Source organism: Cyprinodon tularosa, unplaced genomic scaffold (genome assembly GCF_016077235.1).
Source record: "Cyprinodon tularosa strain WSP-4 unplaced genomic scaffold, ASM1607723v1 ctg749, whole genome shotgun sequence".
In the NCBI taxonomy this organism is placed as follows: Eukaryota; Metazoa; Chordata; class Actinopteri; order Cyprinodontiformes; family Cyprinodontidae; genus Cyprinodon; species Cyprinodon tularosa.
In genome coordinates this window covers 424,525-438,757 of record NW_024039506.1, presented here as the reverse complement: position 1 = coordinate 438,757, position 14,233 = coordinate 424,525, and the positions used below count along the sequence as shown (strand labels likewise).

At 38.0% G+C, this 14,233-nt stretch overlaps 1 long non-coding RNA gene across 1 annotated transcript; it reads right to left on the bottom strand.

Annotated features, from left to right (window-relative positions):
- Nucleotides 1–5,557: 5,557 nt before the first annotated feature.
- Nucleotides 5,558–6,255, bottom strand: LOC119773164. Its single transcript, XR_005279354.1, has 3 exons — nucleotides 6,163–6,255; nucleotides 5,997–6,032; nucleotides 5,558–5,700 (listed from the first exon to the last, which is right to left on the bottom strand). It is a non-coding gene; the product is annotated as an uncharacterized LOC119773164 (long non-coding RNA).
- Between the last annotated feature and the right edge of the window lie 7,978 nt (nucleotides 6,256–14,233).

Genomic DNA, 14,233 nt, shown 5'->3' with positions numbered 1-14,233 from the left:
CTGAGGGGGCGATGGAGAAACTCCAGACATGTTCAAAGCTGCAGCAACCTATGACAAAAAATGAATATTGATGAGTATGCCATGACTGTGTCAGCCAACATCAACAAATGCATTGAGGATGTCAGCGTCACAAAGAACATGACATCCTGGGCCAACCTTCGACCTTGGATCAATAGAGAGGTTCGAAATTCGCCAAAAGCACGTAACTCAGCTTTCAGGTCTACTGATAGAGAGGCTCCATGAACAGCGCATTCCGACTCTGTCAGGTCAGCAAAGCAGAACCACAGCCTGATGATTCAGGATTTCTTCCATGATGCCAGCAACTCCAGGATTATGTAGCAAGGCATAAGGGCATGACAGACTACAACACACCCTCCCCCCCGGTGGGGGCAGCTAATGCTGATTTCCTGAATGGGCTCTAAAACTTCTTTGGAAGGCTGGAGGCCGTCTGTATTGACACAGCTGATTTGTGGAAGAATCTGAGGAGAGTCAGCCCAAGAAAGGCCCAAGGTCCGATAACGTACCTGTGCAGGTGTACAAGAAGTGTCCAGGTCAGCTAGCTGGTGTCCTCACAGGCATTTTTAACACCTAGCTGGACCAATCCATAGCGCCAACATGCTTTAGGTCTGCCACCATCAATCTGGCCCCAAAGAATCCTCATTTAATGACTACCAGCCTGTCGCACTAACTCCCATCATGATGAAGTTCTTTGAAAAGCTGGTTAAAGAACACATCATCTCCAGTCTCCCCCAAACATTTGACACCCTAAGCACAGGCTCCCCTCTGGGCTGTCCTGAGCAATACTGTAACTATCGGTAAGCAGAGACTGCAGTTGCTTAGGGATGTAATGGTTCCTCTCAAACCCACCTGATACTAGATTGAAAGACTGGACCTTATTTATACCCCAACACATTGAGCTATTTCAACATGACACCAAGAGAAAAGCAGAGAGTGGTACTTTAAATTACTATGTTAATAACTGTATATCATATGTTTCAAACTGCAATAAAGATCTTAAAAAACAATGTATTTGAGTATTTTATTTTCTACAATACGACTTGGAATTATGGGTAATCCAGAGCGTAGATGAAATCCATAACCGTTACATATATGCTAGCAATGATGGATACCAAAGTGAGGTACTTAAGCAGATTCCAGAAAAGAAAAAGCAAAGAAGAGCTGCTGGAAGAACGGAAAAAACTTCCCAAAATAAACACGTTCTTTCAAAGAACCAAGGGTGGAGAGGTGGATGTTGCTGCTGCGAAAGTGAGTAAAGATTGCGACCAGGAGCTCAATGGAGAGAGCGTGGGTGAGGAGGGGGGCTGTGAAGCTCAAGGTAGCCCAATAACATTAATTTTACAGCAGAATATACTAAAGTGTATCCATTTGTAGAGTAGGTGAAGAATGATGAGATGATAAAGTGTGTATGTATGGGGCACATTTCGGGTCGGTTGTCTGCGGCGGCGGGGGGGCGTTGGGGGCGGGTGGGTGTTGGGCGGACGGGGCGATTATGGGGTGTTATACTTCATATGGGGCCCACCCAGATAATGTTGCTTACGGGCCTTTTGTTGTGGTTTTATTGGTCCTGAGCCCCCTGATGTTTATTCTGATGACACACAGCTTCATTCCTATGTTCACCACCAATCACATCACAAAGTTTGCAGACGACACCACGGTGGTGGGCCTCATCAAAGACGACAATAACCAGGACTACAAAGAGGAGGTGGAGCAGCTGGTGGACTGGTGCAGAGATAACAGCCTGGTCCTGAACGTGGAGAAGATGAAGTGATCATCGTCAACTTCGGGAAGAACCGTCCTAACCACGCTCCACTGCTCATCAACAGCTCAGCTGTAGAGGTGGTCAACAGCACCAAATTCTTGGGGGTGCACATCACAGACACCCTCACCTGGAATGTAAACACCACCTCACTGGTCAAAACGGCACAAGAGTGCTTGTACTTCCTGCGGAGGATAAGGAGAGCCCACCTGCCACCACCCAACCTTCTACAGAGGCACCCAGCGCGGCGTGTTCCAAGCCTGCAACATTATCAATGACCCCTCACACCCCTATCGTGGAGTGTTCTCCTTGCTGCCCTCTGGAAAGAGTCTACGTAGCATTCGATGCAGGTCCAGCAGATTCTGCAAAAGTTCTTCTCCACCGCCATCAGACTGCCGAACTGTTGAAAAAACTCTAAATCCTAAATACTGCATATTTGCACCATACACTGTATATTCATGCTCTGAAGGGCATGAATTGCCAGACAACAGAGGCACAATCTCATTGCAGTGAATTAGGTTTGGTTTGTCTGTGCAAGCTCCATGAACTCGGTGCTGCTTTAATAATTAATCAACTTGAAACTGACTTCAATACAGTGGAGAATGAATTGTGTGTTATTTTAAATAAATTTTAGGAAGTTAATTTTTGGGTTATTCGTTATTGGCAATGTAAATTTACAACTCCATTATGGACACTATAAATACCTTTTAAATATGATTATATAGTGGATTTCTAAAAAAAAAAAGATATAAATATATAGCCTATATATAGTAGTTGAATGTCCCCCAAACATATTCTATAATTTCAAAACTACAAATGGCATAAGATCTAAAGTGTTTTCTGTTTCAAAGCCTCCGATAATTTCAGTCCATTGTCAAAAAGATAAAAAAATATAAAAGATAGAAATTGCATTGTAACCTAATTATACATTTATTCCAGTTGCAATAGGCTAAACTGATAAGTAGGTGGATAAATATAATATCCAGAACTGTGCAACTACTTCAAAAATACAAAGACAAAAAGATCAGGATGAAACCCTCACATATTAGTCCTAATAAGGAAAACACTAGTTATAGTGCATTACAAATGTATCCCCTTAAGCCGAGGGTTTTAGTAGCAAATTACGCCTTAAATTATATATGTGAATTAAAACAAGTACAGCTTCCAAACTATAAATTGGAAATACAATTGTTTGTATTTGTGTGACAGAAAGGCATTAAGGAATATTCTTTAGGTGGAACCACTATTTTATATGTCAACATGTCTGATTTGTACATGAATAAACCAAGAAATAAATCATGATAAAGATTAAAGATTTAGCTACGCTAAAATTGTTTCCAAAATAAACACTGCCAAACACCATGAAAGCCCATTTGAAACTCTGGATGAACCCTCAGACTTAATAGATTCATATATTGACAATAACTCAAGCAAGTTTGGACTGAATAAGTTGAAGCATGTTTGCTCCACAAAGATTTTAGTGGGCAGTGTGCTAGGCATGGTACAGTGGTGCCGATAGTGACCAAAATATGCCAAATGCATTTTTTCCACTCAGAAAAGGGAACCTGGTCAGACAAATATGCAGATTTACATCACATTATTTCACATTTTTCATATAATCACTCTTTAAATCAATGTCACCTTCCAGTTGTAAAACTTGCTGTTGAGATCAGTGTTTGGACCTGTTCACTGGTCCACCATCTTTTAAAAAAAAGATCAGCTAAATGCATACCATCTAGTTCCCATAACAAGGGATGAGTGGAAGACTGTGTGTGTGGGATTTTGAGTACTTGGTAAAGGCCTTCTGTCTTACCAAAGTCCCTGCAATCTTCCAGGCCCAAGTGAATTAAAGCTCATGGATTTTCCTACCATTTTTCTCGTGTATTTAGACATTTTGCCCTTTTTTTTAAAGACATTGGAAGAGCACAAGATCCATGTACAGCTCGTTCTCCAGTGTCTTCTTGAAAACAAACTGGTCATAAAAGCAGAAAAATGTGAGTTCCATGTCTCATCAGTAACCTTTGGTACCATGACCACCTCCATGTTGTTGGAGGGGAGAGGAATTGGGGGTTACAGTTTGTGTTGCTGCAGTCTGACCGTTAGAGGTTGCTGAAAATTCACACTGTAGCTTTAATAACACAACATGGATGCAGATCTACAGCAAAATGAACAAAAAGGATGGAATCAATTTGAGAATAATAGACTAAACCTCAGACCTAAAAAAAAATAAAATAATTTACAATGGGATCTTAAGCAAGCTCTTTCCACTGTTAAATCTTGAGGCTGACTAACTGTATGTGCTCTTTCTTCTTTTTATGGCATTAAATCTGACTCAGAACTCATTTGCTTAACTGTTTCTTTCCTGGTCAGAGACACCTATGAATCAGTGCTTCTATGATTCTTTTGGATGTCTGTTTTTGTCTTCTCAAATACCCAATCGGCCTTGGCACAGGGCTCAGACTGAGTATGGTTCGGCTGAAGGTTTCTTTGTGTTAAAAGGGAGTTTTCCTCCCTGCTGTTGCTGCGTACAGGCTCAGTAAATTAGAAAATGGGAATAAGTTAAAACATTTTGAATTTACTATTAATTTAGTTGTGGAACTTCCAATCACTTAAAACATTTTCACTTGCAATTTGTGCATACAGCATTTAAAATAGTCTTTCACAACATTTTTTTCTTTGACAATATATTCATGGTGAAAAGTAAAAAAAACACAGAATAAATATACTCATGTGAAAAAACTTTTAATGATTTTGTTACAGACCCATTACATTTAAAGACCCATTAAAGACCCATTACATCCTTTAATCCATCATAGTTTTTCAGCCAAAAAAGACATGAAAATTATAAAATTGGACATTTGTGTTTGATTTCATTCTTTAGAGTATTCAATTGGAATATATATTTTCACATTTAATTATTTCAACTGTATGTTTGTTTTTGTGAGGCACAATATCGCCTAAATAAATTCCTTAAATGTAGAAAAGGCCTAAAAATAAAGACTTCTGATCATGTAAGAGTATAAAATTTGACAGATTCTGAAATATAAGAGCTTTCCGTCGTAAAATAAAACTGATAACCCTAAAACAGTAGTGTGAAATTTATTTTATACATTGGGCAACTTTGACATCATCAATTTTTAACCAGTTGCAGATTAATAAAGAAAAAAGTTTTGGATTTTCTCAGTTTATTTATGAAGAGAACATTCCTCTGTTATTTCCAGTTTACTCCCATTTGTCCAGGAATTTTAGTCACCTTGTGCATTTTAATAGAAACTAGCTTTTTGGGGGTTTTGAGGGCTGAATAGATTGCTGTGACAGGAAATATTTGGCCAGCAGGCCTTGAAATTGACACGTAAGGTAGAAAGATTTAACATTGCACAAGACATCCACTTCACCATTTGTTTTTTTTTTTATTAAAGCCATCACCAAAGTTGATTATTTCCCCCGAAGAATTTAGGATCAATTTCTGTTGTCTTTCTGAAAGATAGAAACAGAGAATTAGAGTCTGAAACATGAGACTGTTATAATTTTATGTCTGAATGTAATGAGTGACACTTACCTTAGGTATTTCCATGCAGACGTATCCATATTCACTTCCTGCCAATATAAAAAGCTCTATTGGTTAAATATTCAAAATTATATATTCTGGTAACATTCAGGTGGTTTCAGAATTTCGTATTGGATTGTTTTACTAATTTAAAATATTACTTATTAAAGACATGCTAGTTAAAACATTATCATTAGTATTATTTTGGGTACTGTCCTTTTCACTCACTTGTCTCTTGCACCTGCGGCAGGTTTCTTTGGCTTGGAATCTTTTGCACCGTGAGCTGCGCTAGATGCTCGGGGGGCATCTCTTGCACCTTTAGCAGGTACCTTAATTTTGGGTTTTGGATCTCTCGCACCTGATGCGTACTTTGTAGCTGAAATATGTTCACATGAGTACAAGTCAATGAAATTACAAAGACACTAATATGTAATTTTAGTTGCCCATGCAACATCTATGTTATATTAGGCTCTGAGTTTAATATATAGAATTTTTTTGATTGATTAACTCTGACTTTTATGGGTTTTTCCTGAACAAGAAAGGCAGGAGAGAAAGATACTGGAGCTTCTATAATTAAAAAAGCTAACAAATAATGCAAATTGCAATGAAAAACTGCTTTGAGGATACAGAGAATTAATTTGAGCTGGATATTGGAAAAAAAAAAAACCTTACAGTTATACATCTTCGGAGCTCTTGCTTGTTAAATCCCTGTTAATTTGAAAACAAGAAACCCAAGCATTGGAAACATAGTAAAAACAATAAATGTATTAAATTTGGCTAATTGATAATTTTAAAATTCGGTATTAGAATAGGTTAATGAAAGAATAACTAGACTTACTTGTAGGGTTCTGCAAATCCTGATATTGCTCTTCTGATGTGAAGTGATCCCAAACCATCTGAATCCCACCTTAAATAAAGTCATCCCCCGCCTTTCATCGACCACGTGACTTTAAACTCTTCCTTCCTATTTGCCTCTGACATCTACTTTCACCTCCTGATATCTCAGGAGTAGACTTTATATTTCTAAGGACTACCATTATCCCATCATTGAGTAGACAATAAAATCTAAGGCCAGAATCACTCAAAATACATAAAAAAATATTAACTAAATATTATTAAAAGTAAAGCTCATCTAAAAACTCCATTACACCTTTTTAGACCTGGCTCCAACTGTCCTCGTAGTGGCAGGTAAGACTTACTACATGTATTTAACTAACAAGCACCCCACCTTCCTTCCACACACACCCTCTTAGAACCTGTGGAGAAAACAGATTCCCGCCCACCTTAAAACAAAGACACAGTGACACAGGGAGATTATGCAGAAAGACACAACAGCTGAACATTAAGTCTTCTAAGTAAGTTTTTCTCCTTTTTCTGCATTAACATACTTCTGTCAGAGAAATGGCCCAAGGTTAGTCAACACTATTTGTGATTTACCTTTTGAAATGGTATTATAACAAGATGAAAGTGAAGTTAATGTAAGATTTATGTAACTTTGGGGACACAATAGATATTTTTTATTTCATTTATTCATTTTGAATTCAGCTGATTTGATATGACATCCTTATAAATTGAAAGCAAATGATGTTCCTGCCTTAGGTGTTTTATGTGTCAGCAAAGAAAATAATGATGTTGATCTTTCTTTACTGGTGTCTGGAATATTTATCTTATGTGTATGAAAATGTGACTTATTCTGCATTAACAAAGATGAAGCCAAGAAAGTTAATATGGCTTTGGGAATCAATTTCCTATGAGCTAGATGGTTGCCCAATAATTTTTCTTCATAAGCAAACTGTTTTAATTGTTGAATAAGGTTATTGAAAATGATTTAGGTAGTAAAACCATATGCAATGGACAAGGAGCAGAAAGGTAGATGAGAAAGAAAGATAGGGTAAGACCTCAGGGGAGAAAGAGTAGGAGAGAGAGATAGGGGTTAGAGGGAGGGAGGAAGGAGGAGGAGCGCCTGGAAAATGAAAATAAAAGAAAACAGCAAAAATAAACAATACAGACGATATATAGTGGCTCCTAGAAGTCTGCCTCTGCACCTGCATGAGATGATAGGGGAGAAAACAGAACACAACAGCAGCAAAAAGAAGACAACAGACAACCAAAGTAAAACTTAAAAAAACTTCCAGAGCAGCAGATGTCTCTTAAAAATATATGTGTGTGGAAAGGTGATGAAGCAGGTAAAATAAATTATTTTAACAATTGACAAATAAAAAAAACTATATTGGCAAATAAAAATATAGAATACAAACCATCAATTGTTTTAATTGTGAGAAAGAAGTGTTTCCTTTCAGAACCAGGGAACTTAATAGGCTTTTGCAAATTACTATACACAATTATACAAACCACAGTCCAACATTCTAACATAAAATATCAATTCAACCTGGAGATAATCACACAGAGAAAAGCAATTACAAAAAATAAAATGTATTTATACACATAACACAATCATATTCTTCAAACTATTTCTATCTAAGGAAAACCAGTTGATTGCATCGACTCATTGACTCCTCAGCAATCCCTCACACTAAGCATGCTTGTAGCGACAGTGGAGAGGAAAAATTGCCTTTTATCAGAAAGAAACTGCGTGCCGTCCCTGAATCTTTTACTGGTACACAGTACCAGACCGTTCCTGCTTACTTTCAACCCTCAGTTTACATCTAACAAAGTAAAAAGACAATATTTCCTACATTGTTCTCCAAAACTTTATTCTATAGGCTAAATCCTTTTTGAATGGGATACAAAAAAATTTAAATATTGTCAATCTAACAATTATTTTTATTAGCTTTTAGCATAGCCTCACCTAGAAAATGTCCAATCTTCTAACGGGTCTCTGTCGGTAACGTGAGCTTCAGAGATTGGGGGTGTTTGTTTAGTGGACACGTCAGCCAGAGCTGTAGTTGAGTGAATGAGTAAGACTACTACCTGCTTAACAGTGGCTTACAGGATGAAGGATCACGGAAAAAAAAAAATGCTACAGTTTTTTGCATTTACTTATTATATTCAGCTACTTTAACACAATTGTTTCATGTTAGCAGGGTAGGCCCTGTTTTGGCTACAAAAAGTTGCCGAACCAGTGGAGGTTCTAGACAGAATTTAACAGGGGATTCAGGGTGAGACTTAAGTTTATTAATGACCTGTAAATTCTTTATTAGCTATTTTGGAAACTGTTTGGGCCTACGATGTTCTGTAAATATCCATCTAGCTGTTTTCTGTTCCCATATTTGCATATGCTGTGAAGAGAATTCTGTTAAAACTTTAAAATGCTTTTTCCTTTTCGATGTATAGGGAGATTAAATCCTGATAAAAAAGACTGGGGGGCAAACAAATAGGTGCTGTGCTGAAGGGAGACTAATTTGAGGACGTCGGCTAAAAAAGGCAAATAGATTGGAATCAATCTATTTGGAATCAGTCTTCCTGTTATAAATTGCTTCTTAAAAAGGTAAGAGACACCCTATTCTAGAAGAGTCTGCGAAGAGGACCTCTGATTATAGTTTTGGGTATTGCTTATTTGTGATTTGTCAATTTATTTAAAACTTAAATTGAAGAAAACGGGAGAGGTCTGTTTCAGGCGGAGAGATGCATCCAAGGTCCAGACGGATTTACAACAAGCTGCTGGAGGTGACAAAGAAGAATGAGGAGGATAAAAACGAGGGTCAAACCAACAGACTGCGAGTGGAGGTCTTCAAAAAGAGACTGCTGGAACAGATTCTGCAAAGATGAACGAGACACCATCAGAAACCACCTTGTAATAAAAACTGTCTCCATGTGCAAAAAAAAAACGAAAAAAAAAAACAATTCCCTAAAAAATAGATTAAACAGGAGAATACTTAAAAGAGAAAGAGAGAAACTATGCCAGTTTTTGGTTTGAAAGTCTTTACATATTCTGGTTTTTGCAAGGATCTAAAGCTTATTGCTTATTTTTTAGAAACAGATAAATGGTAAGAGATTATATTTCCTGATTGGGGTACTAAAATGATAGTAACAGACACTTTGGGGATCTGTTGTTTTCTTTTTTTTAATAATTATTAATTTTTAGTTTAAAGAGCAAGTCTGTCAGATCCATTTGTCAGTCTGGTATGTCACAGTGAATGTTTTAATGGTGTATGTTTGAGTGTTGTTGGCTTGTTGTTGTTAAAAGTAAATTTTGTGTCAGAATTCTGGGATGGAAGAGTTAAATACGTGTTTCAGCCTGAATAAATGAACTGAGTGTTTCTAATCATAAAAACCAATAAACCAGTACATAATGGAGTAAAACAGAAGGATACCTAACGGTGGCAACGGAATTCTGTTTGCACTAACTGTGTACTGGTAATAAGTTTTGGTGTCCAGGGATTTTCCAATTTAAAATCCCTCAAAGGCCAAATATTTACAATATCTGGCTGGACGAAACGTAGTATGTGACTGAATATAAGAACGGTGTCCATGAGAGTGAAATCATAAAGTCTTAGGACTGTATGAATGACACCAAAAAAAATGGTACAAAACCTTGTACCTTGAATTTTTAGAAAAAGGCATGTTGAGGTTTGAAAGAAACAATGTGGCGAGTACTATTGAATTGCAAGTTCAATTCAATTCAGTTTATTTATATGGCACCAATTACCAACATGTCATCTCAGGAAACTTTACAGTTCACTAGATCATCCAGTCAAATTGATTCAAAGTTTTCTAAGGAAAACCAGTTGATTACATCCACAATGAAATCCATCACACTCAGCATGCTTGTAGCGGCAGTGGAGAGGAAAGCTCCCTTGTAACAGGAAGAAACCTCCAGCAGAACCAGGCTCAGTGTGAGCAGCCATCTACTGAGGCCGACTGGGGTTCAAGGAGACAGAAGCAGACATAGAAAAAGAAGCAGACATAGAAAAGGAAACTGTAAAAGGCGGCCCCGTCCAGGAAACACACAGCCAGGCAGACGAGCTCCGAGCCAGCTCCCATGTCAGAGGATGAAGAGAGCACATCCAGCCAGTCATGGTCAGAGAAACAGGACTACACTGAAAAACAGGCCGATCTCCAACATCTATAAACAAAGGTGTTGATGGCAGCAGCACAGCTGATATTTCTCTCCAGGATGGATTCACAGCCAAACAGGAACAGACCAGATGAAGCTACTATGAGAAAAAGCAGAGAGAGCAGAACGTTAGAGATTGAACAAACAGATTCTGCAGAGTGGGAGAATAGAGATAGACTGAAGCAGAATGATGAAAAAGGGGTCCCTATGTCCTCCAGCAGTCTAAGCCTATAGCAGCATAACTATAGAGATAGCTCAGGATAACCTGAGCCACTCTAACTATAAGCTTTATCAAAAAGGAAAGTTTAAGCCTAGCCTTAAAAGTAGACAGGGTGTCTGCCTCACGGACTAAAACTGGTAGTTGGTTCCACAGGAGAGGAGCCTGATAACTAAAAGATCTGCCTCCCATTCTACTTTTAGAAATTCTAGGAACCACTAGTAAACCTGCAGATTGAGAGCGAAGTGCTCTGTTAGGAACATAAGGAACAATCAGATCTCTGATATCAGATGGAGCTTGGCCATTTAAGGCTTTATATGTGAGAAGGAGGATTTAAAATTCTATTCTGGATTTAACAGGAAGCCAATGAAGAGAAGCCAGGATAGGAGAGATATGATCTCTCTTTTTAATTTTCATCAGAACTCTGGCTGCAGCATTTTGGATCAGCTGAAGGCTTTTAACTACAGTTTGTGGACTTCCTGATAGTAAAGAATTACAATAGTCCAGCCTTGAAGTAACAAATGCATGGACTAGTTTCTCAGCATCACCCCTGGACAGGAGATTTTTAATTTTTGCAATATTTCGCAGACAAAAGAAAGACATTTTAGAAACCTCTTTGATGTGTGATTTAAATGACAGGTCCTGATCAAAAATAACACCAAGATTTTTTACTTTATTATCTGAAATCAGTTTAATCCCATCCAAATGAAGTGACTGGCTACTCAGCTTCTTTTTCAGAGACTCTGGTCCAAAGACTATAACTTCTGTTTTGTCTGCATTCAGAAGCAGAAAGTTAAGAGTCATCCAGGTTTTTATGTCTTCAAGACATGCTTGTAATCTATGTAATGGGTTAGCTTCACCTGGATTTATAGACAGATATAGCTGGGTATCATCAGCATAACAGTGGAAATTAATCCCATGCTGCCTAATAATTTTACCGATTGGGAGCATGTATAAAGTAAAGAGAATTGGTCATAGCACTGATCCGTGTGGTACTCCACAGGTAACCTTTGAGCGTGTTGAAGATCTATCATTAACATGAACAAACTGAATTCGATCAGATAGATAAGATTTAAACCAGTCTAGTGCTGATCCTTTAATTCCAACAAAATATTCAAGTCTTTCTAAAAGAATATTATGATCAACTGCTTCAAATGCAGCACTGAGATCCAACAGGATGAGCACAGATACACTGTTAAAAAGTTAATGGCAATTGTTGTTCTAACACACAATTGTATTGTAATCTGACTCAGAAATATAAATTTGACATCTAACAAATAAATACATCTTTGCCCGACTCAAATTCTCAGAAGTTGGTTTAACAAGGAGTTTTAAAATGCCTATACAAGATTTTTTGAGATCCCTCAACTGTAAACTCATGGGCATGCGCACTGCTCATGTTCATGGACACGCCTACTACGGTACGGGGTTTCCTATCCCTTTCTTCAAGAGCACAGCCTTTTTCCCTCGCGTTTGAGAAGATTGGCGGACATTGTGGTTTTATGTTTGTATCTGTTGATATAGTAGCTTGTTGCACACATCATTGTTCCTGCTGGAAGCACTATAGCCCAGACTGCCATTTACCACAGCGCACACACACACACACGCCTGCATTCAGGTCTCCAACTCCTGAATAAGCAAACACACGCACACGTGGAGAGGAAAGTGCAGTTCTCAAGAGGCTCTCAGGTTACTTTGCTCTGTGCAATTAAGATTATGTTGTTGAACATGGTTTTATTGATACAATGTTTGACTTGAAGCAATAAAAATGTTGTATTAACAAAATTTTTTGTGTGTTCAATGATGGGTAGGGAAGACGATTGGTAGGACTAAAAAAACTGAGTTGATAGTACTCAACTTACAGATAACACTACAAAATCTGAGTTTGTAGAACTCAAACTCTTTATGTCAAACTCATAAAACATAGTTGATAGAACTCAGAACTTAAATGAAAAAATGTAAAAAGTGGTTTCTACTTTTACTTTTATACTTTAAGTACATTTACAAGCCTGTACTTTGTTACTTTTACTTGAGTAAAGAAGTTTAATCAGTACTTCCACTTTTACCAGAGTATTTCTTAACACAAGTATCTGTACTTTTACTCAAGTACGGAAAGTGAGTACTTTTGCCATCTCTGATCAGGAAGCTGTAGCCACCCTGTAATCTAGACACCCTCATAATCAGGCTCCTTTCCCCTCCTTATGCATAGTATGCCGAAATGTTGAGAACAGCAACCCAACAACAATGCCTGGCAATAACAGGCTATGTTTTAATAGAAGAGACTGAGAAAAAAGATGCTAGGATAAGAGTACTAGATAAAAACCATAAGGTAATAGCAGAAATAGCTGAGCCTGTGTGTCGACTGGCTCTATGCAAAAAGATGCAGAGCAGTCTAGTGAAGATTAGGAGGGAGGAGTCAAAAATAAACATGACACATTTTCAGAACAGAATTTAGAAATACAGCTATTGAAATATGAAGATCACAAGAAAGAACAAACACATAAATCAGAAGGAGCACAAACAAGTACTAACAAGAAAATAATCAAATCTTAAAAAAGCCATTTTTCTTGAATGTTGTGAAGATTTATAATTTATAATATATATAAAATATATAAAATGATATCAACCAAATTAAGTTCTGCAGGGTCTATATTGTGAAACATGAGAAGAGAAGGTTGAGTCTGACCTAAATGATAAATCCTTATCACTTATCGCTGCACAATAAACACCAACTACTACTTGTTAAAATATTGATGTATTTATTTCTAATAATCAAAGTGTTAGCATTCCAGTTTGTGTGGGTTGTTTTTGTGTTTTTCTTCCACTAGATGGGGCCCTGTTCTCGTTGAGCCTCCTTGCACACCTGCGGCTCATTGGGTCTTTACCAGAGGAGTATTTGAGCAGAGGGCTGTCACTACCTCAATGCCAGAGTGTTTGCCAGTATTGGGTACTCTAGCCATACTGATATTAGCGGAGTCTAACCTTAGCCTGGTCTCTCTGAGTCCTAACTTTCTTTGTCTTTGTTCTTTGGCAGGAAGCCTTCTTGTATCACTGGATAAGCCTGGACCTTCTACCCCCCCTGGAAGGCTTAACTGAGTCACACTGAGCAAGGGGAACCTCCACATGATTCGTTCAAGTTCACTTCTGGAAAACCAAGTGACAGTCCGCTCCTTTACTCTTCGGGGTCCAACGTTAATCTGCCTGTCCGCTCTCCAACGAGTTCATTCTTCTTAGCATTTAACCCCACAGATTGGATCCAAGGAATAACCAGGAGCCCCCCATATCGTGAGTGCCTCTCAAGCTATATACAAGCCTCCGTTTTTTTCCCCCACGGTCCCTGAACTAATCATTGTGATCTCCCCTTCAGAGTTTCCTGTTCCAGTTCACCAGTCCGCTGAGGTCCAACAGTATTACCCAGCAGAATATCTCACTCCATCTGTGTTTTTGCTAACCCTCATTGAACCAGTTAATTTTTACCCTTTGTCCCTGAGTGGTTCTCTGCATGTGGGTCAGATCTTCAAAGCCCATTATGACACAAGGATTATAGCAAACACTACACACTACTAGAAAATAAAAACTAGGTTGGTAAAACAAATAATTTGGAAAGAGGGACAAAGGGCTCTAAGAGTCTATTCAAAGAATTTCTTAGGCAAAGATGTATCAAAGCATTCAGTA